This window comes from Saimiri boliviensis, chromosome 14, assembly GCF_048565385.1.
Source record: "Saimiri boliviensis isolate mSaiBol1 chromosome 14, mSaiBol1.pri, whole genome shotgun sequence".
Lineage (NCBI taxonomy): Eukaryota > Metazoa > Chordata > Mammalia > Primates > Cebidae > Saimiri > Saimiri boliviensis.
The window spans coordinates 19,765,331-19,790,004 of NC_133462.1; the positions used below are offsets into that span (position 1 = coordinate 19,765,331).

General features: G+C 51.4%; 1 long non-coding RNA gene across 2 annotated transcripts; it reads right to left on the reverse strand.

Annotated features, from left to right (window-relative positions):
• Nucleotides 1-6: 6 nt before the first annotated feature.
• Nucleotides 7-16,526, reverse strand: LOC141581283 (uncharacterized). Of its 2 annotated transcripts, XR_012513861.1 has the most exons (4): nt 11,657-16,526; nt 9,819-11,222; nt 5,688-5,807; nt 7-2,263 (listed from the first exon to the last, which is right to left on the reverse strand). It is a non-coding gene; the product is annotated as an uncharacterized LOC141581283 (long non-coding RNA). The 2 variants fall into 2 exon arrangements; XR_012513860.1 differs by lacking the exon at nt 7-2,263 and having other exon boundaries at nt 4,461-5,807.
• Nucleotides 16,527-24,674: the final 8,148 nt, after the last annotated feature.

Below are 24,674 nucleotides of genomic sequence, written 5' to 3' on the forward strand. Positions count from 1 at the left end.
TGGCTGCCCCTGAAGCTGCAGGGTTCTGCTCTCCTTGACGACAACCTTCGGCTGAGAGAGCAGCCCAAGGGCACACAGGCACATCTTTCCTGGAGATGACGAGAGGACGACATCTGGGGAGAATGAACTGTACCCCGCAGACGCAGGCCTGAGGCTGGGATTCCTCGTTGCCTCCCGGGTGCTTTCTGTGCCTGAGGTTTCTTCCTCCTGGTCGGGCCTCCGCAAATCCTAGCCTCCGCAGACTATGCTGTGGACATCCTGGCCAGGGGTAGCCTGAGCCCTGTAGGTGACCCACCGCCACAGGGGGCTCCTCCTTTGCCACGTCTCAGGAACCCATCACATGGCAACAGTGGAAAGTCACTGGTGCCGCGGGCAGGTGCACTGGGAGGGAGGACCGAAACCGGCTGCAGGAAGTCAGGCTTCGACCCCTTGAAGAAATAGTGGTTGTGGCCAGGAAAGCGGCAAGTGCCAGGTTTGGAGAGGCGTGGGAAAGGGTGTGTGAGAGATGAAGCCAGGATCCAACCCAAGGGACTTTTGTCCACAGGACCTCCTCCAAAGGTCTTCTGCTTCAGCTCCAGCTAGAGGAGGAGTTTCGGAGCGCCCGATGGGCACTTTGGGGTCCTCTTTGGGGATCCGGTGTGAGATCCCACAGGGTAAGCAGGAATGGGGTTACAATGGAGCGAGGTGGGAAGGGCCTCCCTGGGGCACAGAAAGATCCCATGGGCCTCAAGGCGTGCTGTCCCCCACCCGCCACCCGGCAGGTACCCCTGACGCCACCTCCCCTGCACCCAGCGAAACCCAGTCTCTTTGCCTGACTCCCAGAATCTGTGGCACCCAGAAGATTCAGTGCTTTAAGGCACATTCCCTAGGAGCAGAGGAACCAGATGGCCCTCAAGAAAGAGAGACAAAGTGCAGGTGGGATGCAACACCGCCTTTTTGACAGGGCCAAGGCCAGCCACACAGCCATCCAGAGGAACACGGAGACCAAGAAAGCTTCCCTGTCCCAGACAGGTGTGGAAGCCCACAGCCCCACAATTATGGCACCCACCGAATTGTCCAGAAACAGTTTTGGAGGCCGAAACAGACAGGAAACGGATCCCCACAAAGTTTCTCCCTGCTGGCCGGGGAAGTGTTCTTTGTGGAAGACACTGAGCCAGATCAAGAAGCCTCTAGACTTGTCAGAAACAGGGAGGACATAGCACAGGCCGGAGTCCAGGCCAAATGCAGCAGCATGCCACCGCCACGGGCATCCCGGGAGGAGTACCAAACGCTTCACTTGGCCAGAAAGCCCAGCGCTGGACTCAAAGAGATGCTTGCCACATCCCGTTCCCGGCGTCCTTCCCCATCCCTGTGTCAAGCTAGATTTCTCCCTGAGGGCCAAGGCCAGAGAAGTGAGAACCATCCCTCTGAGGTTGATGGGCACCCCTCTTGCAGGTGGCCGATGAGCTGTGGTGAGGCTTTTGTCCTTGACCGGGGTGTGATGGCCTTGGTCCTGAACAGAGGCCGCTCAGGTTGGGGAGGTGATTGAAACCCTTGCGGATCCGACGCAGCTGCCTCCCCTCGTTGCCCAGGCCTCCACCAACCCCAACTGGAACCGGCGAGAAAGCGACTGACAAGCCTGACAAGGGCCCACAGGACCTAGGCCCAGGCAGGGACATGGAGAGTCTAACCAGAAGAAAGGCCCACGTGCAAAACTGCCCTCTGGCACACGGGGCACGTGCGTCCCAAGACACAGACGCCAGCACAGATACAGTTACAGATGCAGAGCGCGAGAGAGATAGGGAGCGAGCACACGCATGCGGGAAAGGAGAGAAATCAGAGAAGAGGACACACACACACACATTCTCTGTCTCTCTCTGTCTCACTCTCTCTCTCTCTCTCTAAAAGCCAAACCGGCCCCCCAGGCAGCCCCTGAAGCTGCAGTAGGTTCTGCTCTCCTTGATGACAACCCTCGGGTGAGAGAGCAGCCCATGGGCACAGAGGCATATGTGTCCCAGTGATGACAAGGGCACGGCCTTTGGCGAGACTCACCTGTACCCTGTCGACGCAGGCCTGAGGCTGGGATTCCGTGCTGCCTCCCCGGTGCTTTCTGCGCCTAAGGTTTCTTCCTCCTGGTCGAGCCTCGGCGAATCCTGGACTCCGCAGACTATGCTGTGGACGTCCTGTCGAGGTGTAGCCTGAGCCCCGTCGGTGACCGACTGCCACAGGGGACTCCTCCTTTGCCAGGTCTCAGGAACCCATCACCAGGCAACAGTGTAGGTCACTGGAACCGGAGGAGCCGCCTCACGCATGCGCACTGGGAAGGCCGACCCACGCCTGGCTCTGGGAAGCCAGGCTGTCCCACATTAAAGAAATGGCAGCGGCAGCCAGGAAAGTGCCATGCGCAGGGTTTGGAGAGGCGTGGGAAAGGGGTGTGTGCGAGACAAAGCCAGTGTCCAACCCATAGGCCTTTTGTCCTCAGGACTTCCTCTAGAGGTCTGCTTCAGCTTCAGGCAAAGGAGGAGCTTCAGGGTGCCCGATGGGCTTTCCAGAGTCCTCTTCGGGGATACGGTGTGGCATCCCAAGGTAAGCAGCAATGGGATTACAATGGAGAGAGGTGGGAAAGGCCTCCCTGGGGCACGGAAAGATCCCATGGGCCTCAAGGCGTGGTGTCCCCCACCCCGCCACCTGGCAGGTACCCCTGCCGCAACCTCCGCTGCACCCAGCAAAACCTAGTCCCTTTGGCTGGCTGCTTGGGGTCTGTGGCAACCAGAAGATTCAGTGCTTGACAGCACTTTCCCTAGGAGCATAGGAACGGGATGGCCCTCAAGAATGAGAGAGAAAGTACAGGTGGGATGCTCTGAGGATGGGCTTGCCTCCTGCAGGTGGTCAATGGGCTGTGGTGAGGCTTTTGTCCTTGACTGGGGTGTGATCGCCTTGGTCCTGACACAAGGGCATGCAGGATGGGAAGGAGATTGAAACCCCTGCAGGTCTGACGCATCTCCCTCCCCACATTGCCCAGGCCTCCAGCACCCCCAAGTCGAACTGGCGACAATAAGATTGACAAGCCCGGCCGGGTGTGGTGGCCCAAGCCTGTAATCCCAGCATTTTGGGAGGCTGAGGCGTGTGGATCACGAGGTCGAGAGATCGAGACCATCCTGGTCAACATGGTGAAACCCCGTCTCTACTAAAAATACAAAACATTAGCTGGGCATGGTGGCTCGTGCCTGTAATCCCAGCTACTCAGGAGGCTGAGGCAGGAGAATTGCCTGAACCCAGGAGGCGGAGGTTGCAGTGAGCCGAGATAGCGCCATTGTACTCCAGCCTGGGTAACAAGAGGGAAACTCCGTCGCAAAAAAAAAAAAAAAAAAAAAAGATTGACAAGCCTGACAAGTGGCCACAGGACCCAGGATCAGGCAGAGACATGGAGAGAGTCTCACCAGAAGAAAGGCCGACATGCCAGAAACCGCCCTCTGGCACACGGTGCATGTTCCTCCCAACATGCACCCACCTACACAGACTCATAGAGACGAGAGAGCGCGAGCGAGTCCGCAGAAAACGAGAGAGAGAGAGAAAATAAAGGGAGACTCAGACACGCGTGCGCACACACACAGACACAGTGACACACACACACACAGACACAGAGACACACACAGACACACAGAGTAACACCCACCCACGCACCCCTGGCTGCCCCTGAACCTGCAGGGTTCTGCTCTCCTCAACAACAACCTTCGGGTGAGAGAGCAGCCCAAGGGCACACAGGCACATGTTTCCTGGAGATGACGACATCCGGGGAGAATGACCTGTACCCTGCAGACGCAGGCCTGAGGCTGGGATTCCTCGTTGCCTCCCGGGTGCTTTCTGTGCCTGAGGTTTCTTCCTCCTGGTCGGGCCTCCGCAAATCCTGGCCTCCGCAGACTATGCTGTGGACATCCTGGCCAGGGGTAGCCTGAGCCCTGTAGGTGACCCACCGCCACAGGGGGCTCCTCCTTTGCCACGTCTCAGGAACCCATCACATGGCAACAGTGGAAGGTCACTGGTGCCGCGGGCAGGTGCACTGGGAGGGAGGACCGAAACCGGCTGCAGGAAGTCAGGCTTCGACCCCTTGAAGAAATAGTGGCAGTGGCCAGGAAAGCGGCAAGTGCCAGGTTTGGAGAGGCGTGGGAAAGGGGTGTGTGTGAGATGAAGCCAGGGTCCGACCCAAGGAACTTTTGTCCACAGGACCTCCTCCAAAGGTCTTCTGCTTCAGCTAGAGGAGGAGTTTCGGAGCGCCCGATGGGCTCTTTGGGGTCCTCTTTGGGGATCCGGTGTGGGATCCCACAGGGTAAGCAGGAATGGGGTTACAATGGAGAGAGGCGGGAAGGGCCTCCCTGGGGCACAGAAAGATCCCATGGGCCTCAAGGCGTGCTGTCCCCCACCCCGCCACCCGGCAGTTAACCCTGACGCCACCCCCCCTGCACCCAGCGAAACCTAGTCCCTTTGCCTGACTCCCGGAATCTGTGGCACCCAGAAGATTCAGTGCTTTAAGGCACATTCCCTAGGAGCAGAGGAACCAGATGGCCCTCAAGAAAGAGAGACAAAGTGCAGGTGGGATGCAACACCGCCTTTTTGACAGGGCCAAGGCCAACCACGCAGCCATCCAGAGGAACACGGAGACCAAGAAAGCTTCCCTGTCCCAGACAGATGTGGAAGCCCACAGCCCCACAATTATGGCACCCACCGAATTGTCCAGAAACAGTTTTGGAGGCCGAAACAGACAGGAAACGGATCCCCACAAAGTTTCTCCCTGCTGGCCGGGGAAGTGTTCTTTGTGGAAGACACTGAGCCAGATCAAGAAGCCTCTAGACTTGTCAGAAACAGGGAGGACATAGCACAGGCCGGAGTCCAGGCCAAATGCAGCAGCATGCCACCGCCACAGGCATCCCGGGAGGAGTACCAAACGCTTCACTTGGCCAGAAAGCCCAGCGCTGGACTCAAAGAGATGCTTGCCACATCCCGTTCCCGGCGTCCTTCCCCATCCCTGTGTCGAACTAGATTTCTCCCTGAGGGCCAAGGCCAGAGAAGTGAGAACCATCCCTCTGAGGTTGATGGGCACCCCTCTTGCAGGTGGCCGATGAGCTTTGGTGAGGCTTTTGTCCTTGACTGGGGTGTGATTGCCTTGGTCCTGAAACAAGCTCCTCATCATGGGGAGGTGATTGAAACCCTTTCGGATCCAACGCAGCTGCCTCCCCACGTTGCCTAGGCCTCCAGAAACCCCAAGTTTAACTGGCGAGAAAAAGACTGACAAGCCTGACAAGTGGCAACAGGATTCAGGCTCAGGCACAGCGATGGAGAGAGTCTCACCAGAAGAAAGGCTGACGTGCCTGGCACACGGGGTACGTGCATCCCAAGACATAGACACCCACATACAGATACAGAGCATGCGAGAGAGAACAAGTGAGCACACACATGCGGGAAAGGAGACAGAAAGCAGAGAGAGAGACACCTTTTTGAAATACACACACACACACACACACACACACACACACACTCTCTCACACATAATCTCTCTCTCTCTCTCAAACCCACACCCTCACAGGCAGCTCCTGAAGCTGCAGCAGGGTTCTGGTCTGCTCAAGGACGACTCTCGGGTGGGAGAGAAGCCCATTGGCACACAGGCATATGTGTCCTCGAGATTACAAGGCATGACATTTGGGGAGACTGACCTGTATCCCATCGACACAGTCCTGAGGCTGGGTTTCCAAGCCGCCTCCCCAGTGCTTTCTGCGCCTGAGGTTTCTTCCTCCTGGTCGAGCTTCCGCAAATCTTGGTCTGTGCAGACTATCCTGTGGACATTGGGGTGAGGAGTGACCTGAGCCCCATCTGTGATGCACTGCCATAGGGGGCTCCTCCTTTGCCAAGTCTCAAAAACCCATCACTGGACAACAGTGAAAGGTCACCAGGTCCCAAGGAGCTGCTGCTGCCTCGTGCATGGACACTGGGAAGGCTGACTCACGCCTGGCTCTGGGAAGTCAGGCTGTGACCCCTTTAAGAAATGGTGGTGGCGGTGGCGGTAAGGCAAGTGCCAAGCAGTGGGTTTGGATAGGCGTGGAAAAGGGGTGTGTGGGAGACAAAGCCAGGGTCCAACCCATAGGCCTTTTGTCCTCAGGACCTCCTTCAGGGGTCTTCTGCTTGAGCTCCTGGAGGAGGAGTTTCAGGGCACCCAATGGGCTCTTCAGACTCCTCTTTGGGGATTGGATTTTGGATCCCATGGGGTTAGCTGGTATGGGATTATAATGGAGAGAGGAGCCGGGCGCGGTGGCTCAAGCCTGTAATCCCAGCACTTTGGGAGGCCGAGGCGGGTGGATCACGAGGTCAAGAGATCGAGACCATCCTGGTCAACATGGTGAAACCCCGTCTCTACTAAAAATACAAAAAATTAGCTGGGCATGGTGGCACGTGCCTGTAATCCCAGCTACTCAGGAGGCTGAGGCAGGAGAATTGCCTGAGCCCAGGAGGCGGAGGTTGCGGTGAGCCGAGATCGCGCCATTGTACTCCAGCCTGGGTAACAAGAGCGAAACTCCGTCTCAAAAAATAAATAAATAAATAAATAAAATAAAAAAAAATGGAGAGAGGCAGGAAGGGCCTTGATGGGGAATAGAAAGATCCCATCGGCCTCTTGGTCATGGTGTGGCCTCAAGGTGTGGTGTGGCCTAAAAATTCCCTGACCCTTACACCCACTGCCTCCCCCCTCCCTAGGTGAAGCAGTGGCCTTCCAGTATCTCGAAAGACCAGGGATTTTAGAGATGGACAGACAGAGTGAGAGAGCAAAATAAAAGACACACACACACACACACACACACACGCACGCTCGCACAGCCCTGGCACAGTAACACCCACCCCCAGGCAGCTTCTGAAGCTGCTGGGTTTTGCTCTCCACGATTATACCCTTGAGTTAGAGAGCAGCCCATAGGCACACAGGCAAATGTGTTCTCAAGATAAAAAGGGCATGACATTTGTGGAGACACACCTGTTTCCCATTGGCACAGGTCCCAAGCTGGGAATCCGCACTGCTTCTTACGTGCTCCACCTGTGGTTTCTCCCTCCTAGTGGATCCTCCACAAATCCTGGCTTCCGGAGACTATACTGTTGACGTCCTGGCAAGGAGTGGCTTGAGCCCAACCCTAGAGGACTGCCACAGAGGCCTTCTCCTTTGCCAAGTCTCAGGTACCATCTCCGGGCAGTGATGGCCGTCACTATGACCCCAAAAGCAGCTGGTGCCTCGCACACACTCACTAGCGAGGCTGACTTGCGCCTCCCTCTGGGAACTTAGGCTGCGATCTTTTTAAAAAACGGCAGCAGTAGCTATGACGGCTGCGGTGGTGGCAGCTAAAATGGCAGGTTTGGATAGTCCTGGGAAGGTGGTGTGAGCCAGGCCTATGGTCGGACCCACAGGACTCCTGTCCTCAGGACCTTCTTGAGCAGTCTTCTGCTCCAGATCCCAGCAGAGGAGGAGCTTCAGGGCACCCGATTGGCTCTCCAGACTCCTCTTTGGATTCCATTTTGGTTCCCACCGAGGAAGCAGAAATGGAATTACAATGTAGAGACATTGGAAGGGCCTCGCTTGAGCACAGAAAGATCCCAGGAGCCTCAAGTTGTTGTGTCAGCTAAAAATTCCCTGACCCCTGAGCCCACTGCCTCCCTCCTTCCTGGGCAAAGCAGTTGCCTGCCTGGGTCTCCAAAGCCCAGGGACTCCTGCATTCCGACACTGCGTTCCAAAGCATGGGCAAAGCCAAATGGAGGCGTGTCCGAGGTGGAGGCAATGTAATCACACATGGCACTAGCGTCCCCCAAGAGCAAACTGAGTGAGTTGTGTGCCTCTGAGGCCGTATGGGCCATGCTGAGACTAACAGTAAGGTCCAGGCAGGCGCCCGGGAGGGCACTGCAGACCTTTCCCACAATGCCAAGGAAAAGCAACACACCTGAAAACCTACATCAGGCCGGGCGCGGTGGCTCAAGCCTGTAACCCCAGCACTTTGGGAGGCCGAGGCGGGTGGATCACGAGGTCAAGAGATCGAGACCATCCTGGTCAACATACTGAAACCCCGTCTCTACTTAAAATACAAAAAATAAGCTGGGCGTGGTGGCGCATGCCTGTAATCCCAGCTACTCAGGAGGCTGAGGCAGGAGAATTGCCTGAGCCCAGGAGGCGGAGGTTGCAGTAAGCCCAGATCGTGCCATTGCACTCCAGCCTGGGTAACAAGAGCGAAACTCTGTCTCAAAAAAAAAAAAAAAAAAAAAAAAAAGAAAACCTACATGAAAGGGTCTGTGCCCGAGTCCAAGCCACATTCAGGGATGCCTACCAGAAGAGCCGAGAGGTTTCTCCAAAGTATAGCCCTCCAACCCCCGCAACCATCCGGCAGGTACCCCTGACTCAACCTTCCCTGCACCCCAGCAAAACCTGGTTTCTTTGGCTCCCTCACTGGCATCCATGACAACCAAAAGATTCAGGGCTTGGGGGCACTTTTCCAGGAGCAGAGGAACCGATAATCCTCAAGAATGAGAGAGAATGTGCAGCTGGGATGCAACACTGCCTTTTTGAGATGACAAATGCCAGCCACGGTCACCTCCTGCTCTCCCTATACCAACTACACAGCCATCCGTTGGGACATGGAGACCAAAAAAGCTTCCCTGTTTCAAATATGTATGGAAGCCCAGAGCTCCATGATCACCACACCTGCCCAATCATCCAGAAATATGTTTGGAAGGGGAATCAGACATGAAACTGCCGAGAGCAGTTCTGTCATGGAGACCCCGACCCAGGCGGTGCTGAAAGAATTAAGAAACAAACGCAAGGATAGAACAGCCTTCCAAGCTGAGAGCCTGTATTAATTGTCTTTGAACAGGAGATTATCATCAACAAGCAGCTGTTGCTAATAATCAACACCTGTGTTTCCTCAGAGAACCAAGATAAACTAGGCAGGCAGCTGATGCCTGCTTACCACTGATCAAAGACAAACTAGAACTCGTTCTCCACGAGGCAGCACTGGGGGCAGCATCACACATCCCGTGCTGAAAAAACTAGTTTAACCGGTGTGTGATATACATATGCCACTTACTACTTTAGAATACCCCAAGCAGTTTTTCACTTGGGAGCTGGCTCCATTTTCCTTTCGGTCATTCTCAGCAATCAATATAATCTATCACACACATTAGGACTTGTCCCAGCAGAAACAATACCCACGAAGTTTCTCCCTGCTGGAATGGGAAGCGTTCTTTGTTGAAGACATTGAGCCAGACCAAGAAGCCTCTAAGCATCTCAGAAACAGGGCAGAGAAAAAGGGAGGAAAGAGAATAGGCCAGAGTCCAGGTGCCACAGGCATCCGGGGAGGGGTGCCAAACGATCGACTTGGCCAGAAAGGCCAGCGTTGGAGTCACAGAGGTGCTGGCCACACCCCGTTCCCGGCGTCCTTGTCCATCCCTGTGTCGAGCTGTGGCTACATTTCTCAAGGAGGGCAAAGGAAAGAAGTGGAGGTCGGTGGACACCCTTCCTCCAACTGGACAATGAGCTGTGTCCTTAGCTGGGGTGTTACCATCTTGGTATTAACAAAGAGACCGCTCAAGATGGGGAGGTCACTGAAACCCCTGCGGGTCCATCACAAGTATCCCCCCCCCCCAAAAAAAAAAAACACAAACACACACACAGCAGCGGCACAGTAACACCTACCCCCAGGCAGACCCTGAAGCTACGGGGTTCTGCTCTCCATGACAACGACCCTCAGGTGAGAGAACAGCCCATGGGCACACAGGCAGACGCGTAATGGAGATGACAAGGGCACAACATTTGGGAGACTCACCCTTTCCCACTTAGCTCAGGCCTGAGGTTGGGATTCCACAATGCTTCCCTGGTGCTCCGCCTGAGGTTTCTTCCTCCTGGTCCACCCTCTGCGAATCCTGGCGTCTAGAAACTATCCTGTGTACTTCTTGCCGAGGAGTGGCCTGGGCCCCGGGCCGCACTGCCGCAGAGGGCTCTTCCTTTGCCAAGTCTCAGCCATCCATCCCGGAGCAACGGCGGCCATCAGCTACCCTGGCAGGGCTCGCACCTTGCGCATGCGCACTAGCGAGGCCGGCTCGCACCTCGCTCTGGGAAGTCAGGCTACGACCACTTTAAAAAATGGCGGCCCGCTGAGCGCGGTGGCTCACGCCTGTAATCCCAGCACTTTGGGAGGCCAAGGCAGGCGGATCACGAGGTCAGGAAATCGAGACCATCCTGGCCAACATGGTGAAACTCCGTCTCTATTAAATATACAAAAAATTAGCTGCACTTGGTGTCCCAGGCCTGTAGTCCCACCTACTCGGGAGGCTGAGGCAGGAGAATTGCTTGAACCCAGGACGCAGAGATTGCTGTGAGCATAGATCGCTCCACTGCACTACAGCCTGAGCGACAGAGCAAGATTCCGTCTCAAAAAAAAAAAAAAAAAAAGCCGCAACGTTGGCAGTGGAAGCCCCGGGTGTGGGGAGGCCTGGGAAAGGGGCATGCCTGAGACCCAGGGTCAGACCCAGAGGACTCCTGTCCTCAGGACCTCCTTGAGCGGTCTTCTTCGGCTCCCGGTGGAGGAGGAGCTTCAGGGCGCTGGATTCCAGCGAGTAAGCAAAAATGGGATTACAATGTAGGGAGGCGCCTTGCGTGATGGCTCACACCTGTAATCCCAGCACTTTGGGAGGCCAAGGAGGGCGGATCACCTGAGGTCGGGAGTTCAATTTTGTATTTTTAGTAGAAACCCCGTCTCTGCCGGGCGCGGTGGCTCAAGCCTGTAATCCCAGCACTTTGGGAGGCCGAGGCGGGTGGATCACAAGGTCAAGAGATCGAGACCATCCTTGGTCAACATGGTGAAACCCCGTCTCTACTAAAAATACAAAAAATTAGCTGGGCATGGTGGCGCGTGCCTGTAATCCCAGCTACTCAGGAGGCTGAGGCAGGAGAATTGCCTGAACCCAGGAGGCGGAGGTTGCGGTGAGCCGAGATCGCGCCATTGCACTCCAGCCAGGGTAACAAGAGTGAAAGTCCGTCTCAAAAAAAAAAAAAAAAAAAAAACCGTCTCTACTAAAAATACAAAATTAGCAGGGTATGGTGGCGCATGCCTGTAATCCCAGCTACTCGGGAGGCTGAGGCAGGAGAATTACTTGAACCTGGGAGGCGATGGTTGCAGTTCGCTGATCGGGCCATTACACTCCAGCCTGGGCTACAAGAGTGAAACTGCCTTAAAAAAAAAAAAAAAAAAAAAAAAAAAAAAAAAAGTAAACGGGCGGGAAGGGCCTTGCTGGGGCACAGAAAGATCCCATGAGCCTTAAAGGGTCGTGTCGGCTGAAAATTCACTGACCCGTAAGCCCACTGCCTACCTCCTCCATGGGCGAAGCAGTGGCATACCCGGGTGTCTAAAGCCCAAGAGAGAGGAGAGAAAACGGAGAGAGGAATAAGAGAAAGGACACACACACACACACACACACACAGAGAGAGAGAGAGGAGAGAGAGAAAGACAGACAGCTGTGACACAGTAGCACCTATCCCCAGGCAGCCCCTGAAGCTGCCGGTTCTGCTCTCTGAGACAAGGATCCTCGTGTGAGAGAGCAGCACGTGGGCACACAGGCAGACCTGTCTTCGAAATCACAGGGCCCGACTTTTTAGGTGACTCACCTGCACACCGTTTTCGCTGGCCTGAGGCTGGGACCCTGCGCTGCTTTCCCACCCTCCGCTTTAAGTTTCTGCCTCCAGGTCGACCCTCCGCGAATCCTGGACTCCTGAGACCATCCTGTCGACATTCTGGCGAGGACTGGCCTTAGCCCCGAGTCCAATGCGCTGCCACAGAAGGCTCCTGCTTCACGAAGCGTCGAGGACCCATCTCCAGGCAGCGGTAGCAGGCTCTGTGACGTGAGCACCCGCTCGCGATTCGCGCATGCGCATTGTCAAGGCCGCCGGCGCTCCGCTTCGCGCATGCGCATTGTCAAGGCTGCCAGTGTTCTGCTCTTGTCCAGGTGCAGCCCTTGAAAAAAATTGCTGGGGCTAGCCGGGCGCGCTGGCTCAAGCCTGTAATCCCAGCAGTTTGGGAGGCCGAGGCGGGCTGATCACGAGGTCAAGAGATCGAGACCATCCTGGTCAACATGGTGAAACCCCGTCTTTACTAAAAATATAAAAATTAGCCGGGCGTGGTGGCGCCTGCCTGTAATCCCAGCTACTCAGGAGGCTGAGGCAGGAGAATTGCTTGAACCCAAGAGGCGGAGGTTGCGGTGAGCCGAGATCGCGCCATTGCACTCCAGCCTGGGTAACAAGAGCGAAACTCCGTCTCAAAAAAAAAAAATTGCTGAGGCTGTGTTCCAATGCGACTGCTCGTGTGCGTCTTCCGACGGATGCGTTTCATTAGCTGGAGGGCGGTTTCATGCATGTCTGCCTGTTTCTCGTGAGCCCCTTTCTCGGTCTCTGCCCGGGTCGTGGGGCCCGTCCTGTGACTGGAACCGGCAATCATTTTCCTGGCGGTTCCACTTTCGGTTTGTGAACGCTTTAGTGAGGTTTGGCGCTGTGTCAATCTGCAGGCGTTCAAATCACCTACCCATTCTGAGTGACCTTCTTTCTAAAATCCTCCACCCAGAAGCACAGGATCCGGATGTCTCTCAAGAATTACAAAGGAAGTGCAGATTATTGCAAAGGACATGATAGCTAACACTGGATAGATGAGATGAGCATGGGTTTGTTAATTACCCATACTTACAGCCCAGGGAAGGAGAGCCCAGCACACCATGCAGGGTACAGTGTGTTGAACTCAGCAGCAGAGTAATCAGGTGCGGGTTTTTTCCAGGATGCTTTGTAGTAGCAAGAATATGGGAGGTAACCCATGGTTCTTGAAGGACGGTGTGACTGGCTCGTTTGAATAATTCTGCAGGCTGGCAGAAGCCTGACTCCCGCTACTACGCAGTAAGCAGGTACTGTGCCTGGCCTTGAGGGGAGTGGCTCGGCTAAGGCACCTTATTCAAAGGAGTACAATGGGGCAGGAATTAGCAGTAAATCCATTTAGCCCTCCTTGTTTTCTCCCAGTGTCAGGGCACATATTAATACTGAGCCTTAATCTTAGGGCTTATACCACACTTGCCGCTTTGATGTCTTGACATCTCTTGGTGATACTGATACTTCTAAAGTGTAGTAGTGTTACCGGATGGAAGATCTTGACCCCAAGTTTTCCAGCCTTCTGACTCGTTGAAGAAAGAATTGAACGAAGCACAGAAAACAACAAAAGAACGAAGCCACGAAAGAAGAAAAAAGCAACGAAAGCGCAGATTTATTGAAGCCAAAGTCCACTTTACAGTGCGGGACTGGGTTAGAGCAAGCAGCTAAAGAGCCCAGATTACAGTGTTCTTTAGGGTTTTTAGTAAGCTAAAAGAATTTGGTAACAGGTAAAGGTTAAAGGGTAAAAGTGCCCTTTAGAGGCCTCTAACTGGTTGCACCCTATGAAGGATTGGCCTGTGGCCACTCGGAGGCTGGAGACTTGTGTCTTGTTATCACAGGAGTGAGGATGTGGCCTGTGTGCTCTTAACCTGGCCTACAACTTGCTGCACCTGCTGTTCTTTTCCTTCCACTTTAACCCTTGGTTATGCTAATTTTCTCTTCTGCCTCAGAAGTGTCTCCCTAGGAAGCCAGGCAGGCTCTTACCAGGAGGGCGAGGACAACAGTTGTTCTCATAGCTATGATTTGTCTTTGGAAACCTGTGCAGCGCCTTTGGCTCCATTTCATATGGGATAGCCAAGGGAACAGATATGTGGTTTCCAGATTATGAATTGTCTTTGAATATTTGTGTAACCTTATATATTACCATCAGTTTTTGTTAGATGCTGTTGTTCTTGCCCAGCATTATTATTATTATTATTTCGAGACAGAGTCTCACTCTGTTGCCCAGGCTGGAGTGCAGTGCCACGGTATCAGCTCACTGCAGCCTCCACCTCTAGGGTTCAAGCAATTCTCCTGCCTCAGCCTTCCAAGTAGCTGGGATTATAGGCATGTGTCACCACAACAGACTAATTTTTGTATTTGTGGTAGAGACAAGGTTTCACCATGTTGACCAGGCTAGTCTCAAACTCCCAACCTCATGATGAAACCCTGTCTGTACAAAATATACAAAAACATTAGCTGGGCATGGTGAATCACTTGAACCCCAGGGGAACAGAGGTGGCAATGAGCCAACATCATGCCTCTGCATTTCATCCTGGGTAATAGAGCAAGACTGTGACTCAAAAAAATTTTTGTTAATAAAATAAAATATGTGGGTATAGGCCAGGTGCAGTGGCTCACATCTGTAGTCCCAGCACTTTGAGAGGCTGAGATAGGAGGATCACTCAAGACCAGCCTGGATCCCACAGTACGATCCCACCCCTAAAGAAAAAAAAAAGCATGTGTGTGTGTGTGTGTGTGTGTAGTATGACATGAACAAATGTGGGCGTATTAGTCATTCACCAGTTACTGATGCTGTATAACACACCATTCCAAACTTAGTAGTGTAAGACAACCATTTTACTATGTTCACTGATTCTGTAGGTCAGGAATTCATACAGCTCACAGAAGAGATAGTTTGTGACCTCACCCAGGAGGATTCAAAGGCTGAGAGTGACCTGATGCCTAAGGGCTGCAATCCTATGAAGTCTACTTTGCACATATGTCTGGCACCTGGTGTGGGAGGACTGAGACTTAGTCTAGTAGCCTTACATGTGACTTGACATCCTCATAGCATGGTGGCTCAGGGCACTTGGAGCTTCTTACATGATGGCTAAAAGTGGGAATGGCAAGATTATAGAAGAACATTTGAGACAAGCCTTTTGTTGCAACCATCTTTGAAAAATACAGTCTGCCACAATCACCTTTGGAAACCAGGAAACCAATTCATGATTCTGAAACTAATCATTCTGAAAACTACTGAATATGAATGAAGAGAATCAAGCATTTATCTTCCCTTTCCTACACATATTATCCCTCCGAGTAATCAGATCACTGATGTGGGGGGAGTTCATTTTTATAAAAGGATTCCAGTCATAATGGCCGAAAGAGAGACAAAATAAGAAGGCAATCATTTTGCAACCCCTAACAACATAATGATCATCAATGAATGCATGACATTATGCAAAAGGCAGCAACTATACAATGGGTAAATCACATGGATTACACTTTAGCCCACTATCAAATCTGATCACAAAAACAGTGACAAGCAGACCTTGCCAAAATAATTGACCTTGATTTTGATCAACCTCTAGAGCTCAGTTTCTCAACTCTGACACTATTTACACTTTTGACCAGATAATTCTTTGTTTGGGGTGGGAGGAGGCTGTCCTGTACATTATAGGATGTTTAGCAGCACCCTGGCCTCTATCCAATAGGTGCCAGAAATAGCATCCTTCCAGTTGTGACGACCAAAAAGATCTCCAAACATTGCCAAATGTCTTCTAGAGGAAAAACAAAAACAAAAACAAAAACAAAACACAACTTGTTGAGAATCACCACTCTAGTTAATGACTAGATATTTTAGAGAAAATATAGAGAATCTAATACGTCAATCAGTACCATAGCAGGGTACTCAAACGCAGTATGTGGAAATTCTAGATGATTCGATGTTTTATTTCTCCAAAAAATAAATATCAAGAAAAAAGAAAAGTCAATAGATTGAAAGATATATTAAGAGCAAGCCGGGAGCAGTGGCTCACCCCTGTAATCCCAGCACTCTGGGAAGCCAAGGCGGGCAGATCACCTGAGGTCAGGAGTTGGAGACCAGCCTGGCTAACAAGGTGAGATGCTGTCTCTACTAAAAATACAAAAAATAGCCGAGCGTGCTAGCACATACCTGTAGTCCCAGCTACATGGGAGTCTGAGGCAAGAGACTTTCTCCTACCCGGAAGGCAGAGGCTGCAGTGAAGCAAGATCGAGCCACTGTACTCCAGCCTGGGCGACAGAGCAAGACTGTCTCAAAACAAAACAAAAACAAATTAGTGGTGGCATGCGCCTGTAATCCCAGCTGCTTTGGAGGCTGAGGCAAAATAATCACTTGAACCCGGGAGGTGGAGGTTGCAGTGAACCAAAATCATTCCATTGCACTCTAAGCTGGGTGACAGAACAAGACTCTGTCTCCAAAAAAAAAAACCAAAAAACGAGAGAGATATAAGAGCTTTATGCTCTAACCTTGACATGTAGATCTTATTTAAACTCTGAATTGAACAAATCAACTGTAACTGATTATGTGATTTTTAAGAAATTGTTCATTTTCAGCCGGGCACGGTGGCTCAAGCCTGTAATCCCAGCACTTTGGGAGGCCGAGGCAGGTGGATCACGAGGTCAAGAGATCGAGACCATCCTGGTCAACATGGTGAAACCCCGTCTCTACTAAAAATACAAAAAATTAGCTGGGCATCGTGGTGCATGCCTGTAATCCCAGCTACTCAGGAGGCTGAGGCAGGAGAATTGCCTGAACCCAGGAGGCAGAGGTTGCAGTGAGCCGAGATCGTGCCATTGCACTCCAGCCTGGGTAACAAGAGCGAAACTCCGTCTCAAAAAAAAAAAAGAAATTGTTCATTTTCTTTTTCTCTATCTCTTTTTCTTAAGACAGGATCTTGCTCTGTCACCCAGGCTGGAGTGCAGTGGGGCAATCATGGCTCACTGCTGACTCAAATTCCCAGGCTCAGGTAATCCTCTCACCTCCCAAGTAGCCGAGACTACAGGTATGCACCACCATACCCAGCTAATTTTTTGTATTTTTTTGTAGAGACCGGGTTTTGCCACGTTACCTAGGCTGGTCTCGAACTCTTGGACTCAAGTGATCCTCCTGCTTTGCCCCACTGAAGTGCTGGGATTACAGGCATGAGCCACGTCACCTGGCCAGGAATTGTTCATTTTCTTAAAGTGATGATATGAAAACTGTCTTTTAAGAAAAGGTCTTAAAAGAACTAATATTTCATACTGAAATATGTATAAATGAAATGTCTGGATTTTTCTTTAAAATAATCGAATGGAAATAAAGATGAAGCAAAACTGGCTATGTGTTAATTGTTAAAGCTCGGTTCACTGTACTAGCTTTTCTACATATATAATGTTGAAAGTATCCATATTAAAGAGCTTCAGTTAAGAAAAAAATTACCTCCTTCCAAGTACCACTCAAATCAGTAAGCACTAATTCGGAAGGACGTTGGTAAGGTCTTCCTTAGAAAGACAAGCTAAGGCCGGGCGCGGTGGCTCATGCTTGTAATCACAGCACTTTGGGAGGCCGAGGCGGGCAGATAACAAGGTAAGGAGTTGGAAACCAGTCTGACCAACACAGTGAAACCCCATCTCTACTAAAAATAAAAATAAATAAATAAATAAATTAGCTGAGCCTAGTGGCAGGCGCCTGTAATCCCAGCTACTTGGGAGGCCAAGGCAGGAGAATCACTTGAACCTGGGAGGCGGAGGTTGCAGTGAGCTGAGATTTCCCACTGCACTCCAACCTGGGCAACAGAGCAAGACACCGTCTCACCCAAAAAAAAAAAAAAAAAAAAAAAAAAAAAAAAAAAAAATTAATAAATAATAATATATCGCCGGGCGCGGTGGCTCAAGCCTGTAATCCCAGCACTTTGGGAGGCCGAGGCGGGTGGATCACAAGGTCAAGAGATCGAGACCATCCTGGTCAACATGGTGAAACCCCGTCTCTACTAAAAATACTGAAAATTAGCTGGGCATGGTGGCGTGTGCCTGTAATCCCAGCTACTCAGGAGGCTGAGACAGGAGAATTGCCTGAACCCAGGAGGCGGAGGTTGCGGTGAGCCGAGATCGTGCCATTGCCCTCCAGCCTGGGCAACAAGAGTGAAACTCCGTCTCAAATAAATAAATAAATAAATAATAATATATAATTCTAGTACAGCCAAAAGGGAACAGAAGTCACTCAATATATAGGTGTGTGCATCTTTGAGCAAGGAGAGAGGTAAAGGAAACTTAACAGACTTTTAAAATGGATAAACATGGGGAGTTGGGGAATATAAAATAAGAAGAAATAGACATATATTGGTCTCTGCCCCAGCTTCTGGTTTAGAGCTCCTTAAAACCATTGGGGAGTAGGAGGATCATTTGTTCTACTATCGGGTCTTTGCCCTAGTTCCTGACACAGAGCTCTCAAATCCCCTGGGATTTCCTGGCTGACAGCAGCATCTTATGTTCTAATGAGGTGACTTGGTAGGCTGGTGGATGGCCTCAGGATGTGATTTGAGGGCTGGAACCTTCAGCTCCACCCCTTCACCTCCGGGCAGGGGATGGCAGGTGAAGGTTGAGTTGACTGCCAATGGCCAATGATGTAATCAGTAATGCCTATGAAGTGAAGCTGCCATCAAAACCCAAAAGGACTACGTTCAGAGAGCTTCCAGATTGCTGAACACGTGGAGTTTACCAGAGGATGACGTGCTGCGGAGAGAGCACTGAAGCCCAGTGTGACTTCCCACATACGCTGCCCTAGGTACCTTTTCATCCATAACCTTTATAATATCCTTTTTATTATTTTATTTTTTGACATGCAGTCTCTATTGTCCAGGCTGGAGTTCAGTAGCACGATCTGGGCTCACTGCAACCTCTGCCTCCCAAGTTCAAGTGATTTTTCTGCCTCAGCCTCCTGAGTACCTGGGATTCTAGGCACCTACTACCAAGCCTGGCTAACTTTTGTATTTTTAGTAGAGATGGGGTTGGCCAGACTGCTCTTGAACTCCTGACCTCAGGCTATCCACCTGCCTCGGCCTCCCGAAATCCTGGGATTACAGGTGTGAGCCACTGCACCTGGTTCTTATTTTTAAAAGAAATTTTTTTAGGCCGGGCGCGGTGGCTCAAGCCTGTAATCCCAGCACTTTGGGAGGCCGAGGCGGGTGGATCACGAGGTCGAGAGATCGAGACCATCCTGGTCAACATAGTGAAACCCCGTCTCTACAAAAAATACAAAAAACTAGCTGGGCGTGGTGGCGCGTGCCTGTAATCCCAGCTACTTAGGAGGCTGAGGCAGGAGAATTGCCTGAGCCCAGGAGGCGGAGGTTGCGGTGAGCCGAGATCGCGCCATTGCACTCCAGCCTGGGTAACGAGAGAAACTCCATCTCAAAAAAAAAAAAAAAAGAAAGAAATTTTTTTTTAGGCCAAGCGCGGTGGCTCACGCCTGTAATCCCAGCACTCTGGGAGGCCGAGGCGGGCAGATCACCTGAGGTCTGGAGCTCAAGACCAGCCTGACCAACATGGTGAAACTCCATCTTTAAAAAAAAAAAAAATTTTTTTTTTTTTTCGAGACAGGAGGTTCTGGTACTGTTGCTCAGGCTGGAGTGCGTTGGCAGGATCTGGGCTCACCACAGCCTTGACCTCCTGGGCTCAAACAGTCCTCCCACCTCAGCCTCCCCAAGTACTAGGACTACAGGTGTGCACCACCACACCCAGCTAAGATTCGTATTTTAGTAAAGACAGGTTTTTCTATGTTGCCAAGGCTGGTGTCCAACTCCTAGGCTCAAGCGATCCGCCTACCTCAGCCTCCAAAAACGATGGGATTACAGATGGACACTACCACACCCGGCTGTAATATCCTTTATGCCATATGAACTAATGTACTAAGGTTTCCCTGAGATCTGTGAGCCATCCTAGAAAATTCATCAGACCTGAAGAGAGGATGTGGAAACCCCAAATTTATAGCTGGTCAGAAATACAGGTCATCACCTGGCTCTTGAGATGGACATCTGAAGTGGAAGGATCTTTCGGGACTGATCCCTTAGTCGGTGGGATCTGATGCTATCTCCAGGTAGGTGGTTCAGGACTGAACTGAACTGTAGGACCCCCAGTTGGTGTCTGCTGGGGAACTGCTTGGTGTATGGAGTAAAAACTCACATCTGGTGTCAGCAATGTTCTTTATTGAGTGTTCCTTGGTGTGAGAGTAGAAGAGACCTCATCTAGGAAGAGAGAGAATTTTCTTTATCTTTGCAAAATGTCACTCTTTGCCCTCATTATTCAAATGAAGAAAAACCCTTTAGCACATGCTGCTTTAATTTGGCATCTGTCCATCCCATGAAAGTCGTTAAGGTCGCCCACACCACACTTGCCTGGACACACAAGTGTTGTCTCTTAAGACCCTGCTCTCTACTGTTCCCTCCTTTATCCCTAATCATTCCTGTCCCACCTCTTCCTCCTCAAGGTAGACACAAAACATCTCCTAGATCAGCCCTAGCTTTCAACCAACCACCTTATTACACCCTGGAAATGTCTACATTGCAGAAATTACTTATGACCATGTTCTGTTTTTCCTCGTAAACTGTGTATTTCTTTTTTCTTTTTTTTTTTTTTTTTTCCAGAGTCTCCCTCTGTCGCTCAAGCTGAAGTTCGGTGGTATGATCTCTGCTCACTGCAATCTCTGCCTCCGAGGTTCAAGTGATTCTCCTGTCTCAGCCTCCCAAGTAGCTGAGATTAAACTAAACTAACAGGTTTGGAAGGCTTCTGGATTACTGAACATGTAAAGGGTCCTGGCGGGTGGTGCCCCCAGAGAGGGCATGGAAGCTCTGTACCCCTCCCCCATACCTTGCCCTATGCATCTCTTCCATCTGGCTGTTAATCTGTATCCTTTGCAATATTTTTTTTTTTGTTTTGTTTTGTTTTGTTTTGTTTTGAGACGGAGTTTCGCTCTTGTTACCCAGGCTGGAGTGCAATGGCGCGATCTCGGCTCACCACAACCTCCGCCTCCTGGGTTCAGGCAATTCTCCTGCCTCAGCCTCCTGAGTAGCTGGGATTACAGGCACGAGCCACCATGCCCAGTTAATTTTTTGTATTTTTGGTAGAGATGGGGTTTCACCTTGTTGACCAAGATGGTCTCGATCTCTTGACCTCGTGATCCACCCGCCTCGGCCTCCCAAAGTGCTAGGATTACAGGCTTGAGCCACCGCGCCCGGCCCTGCAATATTTTTTTTATAATAAATGGGTAAACATAAGTAAAGTGTTTCTCTGAGTTCTGTAAACCACTCTAACAAAATGCTCAGACTTCAGGGGTCATGGGAACCTCAATTTATAGCCAGTATGTCAGAAGCACAGGTCACCTCCTGGGACCTGCAACTGGCATCTGAAACAGGGGGCAGTATTGTAGGACTAAGCCCTTAACCGATGGGTTCTGCTGCTATCTCCAGGCAGAGTCAGAATGGCATTGAATTGTGACACCCAGTTGGTGTCCGCTGAAGAACTGCTTAGTGTGAGAGAAAAAACCCCACAGATTAGTGAGTGGTGTGTGTAAATGTAGAAAGAAAAACGTCCTGGCTGTTTCCTATCTTTAAAACCGCTCATGACACACCATCATACTGTCACAACCTGCGCAATACACACTCCCGCCATACGTACTGACACACAGTGAACAACGTGAGTCACACACAGTCAAGAAAAACCGTTCACGTGGTCCCAAATGGCCACACTTAATGCTGCTGCCACAATCATGCACAACGTCACACGGCCGGCTGGCGTCACACACACACGCACACACGGAGACGCGGGCGCACAACAATGTGTGGACAGAGACCCGCGCACCCAAACACACGTGCGCAAAGAGACGCACACAGACACGTGCACGCAGACACGCGTGCACACAGACAGACGAGCACACAAGAGACTCACACACAAAGACACACGTGGGCACACAGAGATGCAAACACACACACGAGTTCACACAGAGACACGGGGAAACTGACACGCACGAGAACAAACGTCTCCCCCGCGCCCCCTCCGGCCCCCGCAGCCTTGGGGTTCCCGCCCTGCCACGGGCTCCTGGCTCCCTCACCGACTGCACCTCGGGGGCGATCCCGGTCGGGTTCCGTCTGATCCGAGGCCCCGCACCCAAACCGCGACAGGGGACCCATTACCCGGAGGCCCGCAGCCTGGCGAAGGAACCGGGACTCAGAGTAGCCTCCGGGACCGAGCCCTCCAAGAAAGGCAGCCAGGGGCCCAGACAACCGTGGACGGAGCGAGGGCGAGTCATAGACCCAGACTAGGCAGCTGGAGGCATCGTCAACGGAGGGTCCTTAGGAGACCCTGAACCCATTCACCCGGCACCAGGAACTCTCCCGAAGCACGAATTCTGGCAGGTGGTAGCCTCGAGGCAGGGAGGATGCTTCGCAAGCCTTCACCTAGATGCGCGGCGGACCCTGGGAAAGGTAGTCTACCGCACGCCAACCCTGGGAAATGTAGTCCTGCGCACGTCACCGCCTAGATGCGCGGTAAACCTTGAGAAATGTGGTCCCGAGTGGGCGAGCGTCACCGGCGCGGAGCTTCGCGGGTCGCAATGACTGTCCTGGCTTCGAGACCGCCAGACGGGATGGTAGAATCCTCGGCCGCAGTCCCTCGGCTTAGAACTGAGCCTCTTTCAGGCCGAGCGCGGGCTCGGGCTCGCGCCTGTAATCCCAGCACTTTGGGAGGCTGAGGCGGGCGGATCACGAGGTCAAGAGATCAAGACCATCCTGGCCAACATGGTGAAACCCCGTTTATACTAAAAATACAAAAATTAGCTGGGCATGGTGGCGTGCACCTGTGGTCCCAGCTACTTGGCAGGCTGAGGCAAGAGAATCGTTTGAACCCGGGAGCTGGAGGTTGCATGTTTTATGTCAGTTTCACAAAAACTCCAAATGTGTTGCTAGACACATCTCAGGGATGTCTGAAATGAAGGCTGCCTGATGAGAAAAAATAGTTACTTTTTTTTTTTTTTTTTTTTTTTTTTGAGACAGAGTTTCGCTCTTGTTACCCAGGCTGGAGTGCAATGGCGTGATCTCGGCTCACCGCAACCTCCGCCTCCTGGGTTGAGGCAATTCTCCTGCCTCAGCCTCCTGAGTAGCTGGGATTACAGGCACGTGCCACCATGCCCAGCTAATTTTTTGTATTTATAGTACAGACGGGGTTTCACCATGTTGACCAGGATGGTCTCGATCTCTCGACCTCGTGATCCACCCGCCTCGGCCTCCCAAAGTGCTGGGATTACAGGCTTGAGCCACCGCGCCCGGCCTAAAATAATTACTTTCTATAAAAAAATATTAGTCGGGAGTAGTGGCGCACACCTGTAATCCCAGCTACTGGGGAGGCTGAGGCAGGAGAATTGCTTGAACCGGGGAGTTGGAAGTTGCAGTGAGCGGAGAGCCCACCATTGCACTCCAGCCTGGGAGACAGAATAAGACTCTGTCTCAAAAATAAATAAATAACATACTCCCTTTTATCACAAATCTTCCACATCCTCTCCTCCACTTTCATTCTAAGCAAATGACTCCAGTTGATCTTTTATTGAGAAAATACAACTAACTAGATAGGAACTACTTTTAGTTTCCCCACTATCAGATTCTCAGATCTGCGTGAATTGGCACCTACATTATCTCTTCCTTCCCCTCCAAATCGGAAGTAACCCAGTTCCTAATAAACACCAGATGAGCCAACAGCCTCCTCTTCTCTCAGCCTCTCAAATACTTTTCTCCTGCAGTTCTTCCTTCCTTCCTTCCCCTTCTTTCTTTTCCTTCCTTCCTCTCTTTCTTTCCTTTTTTCTTTTTCATACTGAGTCTCGCTCTGTAGCCCAGGCTGGAGTGCAGTGGCACAATCTTGCCTCACTGAAACCTCCACCTCCCAGGTTCAACGATTCTTGTGCCTCAACCTCCTGGGCAGCTGAGATTACAGGCGCCTGCCACCATGCCTGGCTAATTTTTGTATTTTTTGGGAAAGATGGGTTTCACCATGTTGGCCAGGTTGGTCTCAATCTCCTGAGCTCAAGTGATCTGCCCGCTTTGGCCTCCCAAAGTGTTGGGATTACAGGCGTGAGCCACTCTGCCTGGCCTTGTTCTGCAGTTTTCTTACTGGGTTACTACCATTTTACAAGCATCCTCTATGTCTTCCAGCTTTAATTAGTAACAAAGAACCAAAACTCCTTCCTAAATCTTGTGTCTGTCTCAAGCTACTGTTTCACATCTGGTCTTCCAGCAAAATGATTCAGGAAGAGTCATCTACACGCTATCACCCCTACCTATCTTCATGTTCACTGGTTGTTGGTTGTTTTGAAATGGGGTCTCAGTCACCCCAGAGGTGGGGCCTGGTGAGAGGTGTTTGGATTAAGGAGGTGGATCCCTCATAAATGACATAGTGCTATTTCCTTGGTGATGAGTGAATTCTCACTCTGGTTGTTCAGGAGAGATCTGGTTAAGAGTGTGGGACCTACCCCGTCTTTCTCCCTCTCTTGCCATGTGACTTGCGACATCCCCTTCTCCTTCCACTATGATTATAAGCTCCCTGAGGCCTCACCAGAAACAAATGCCAGCACAATGCTTCCTGTACAGCCTGCAGGACCGTGAGCCGAAATAAAATTCTTTTGTTTATAAATTACTCAGTCTCAGCTATTCCTTTACAGGAATTAAAAAAACACATATGGATGAACACAACTGGCATCTAAGTAGTAGGGAAATACTTCTCAAAAAGTTTACGACAGCTTTCTCTCCTATCCATTGCACTGACACAGAAGTCATAACTTGCTTTAGTCTTGGTTCCCTCACTAAGTAGATGTGAAAATATTGTTTTGTTTTGTTTGTTTTTGAGACTGGGTCTCACTCTGTCACCCAGCCTGGAGCAGTGGCACAATCACAGCTCACTGCAGCCTTGACCTCCTGGGTTCAAGCGATCCTCCTGCCTCATCCCTCCAAGTAGCTGG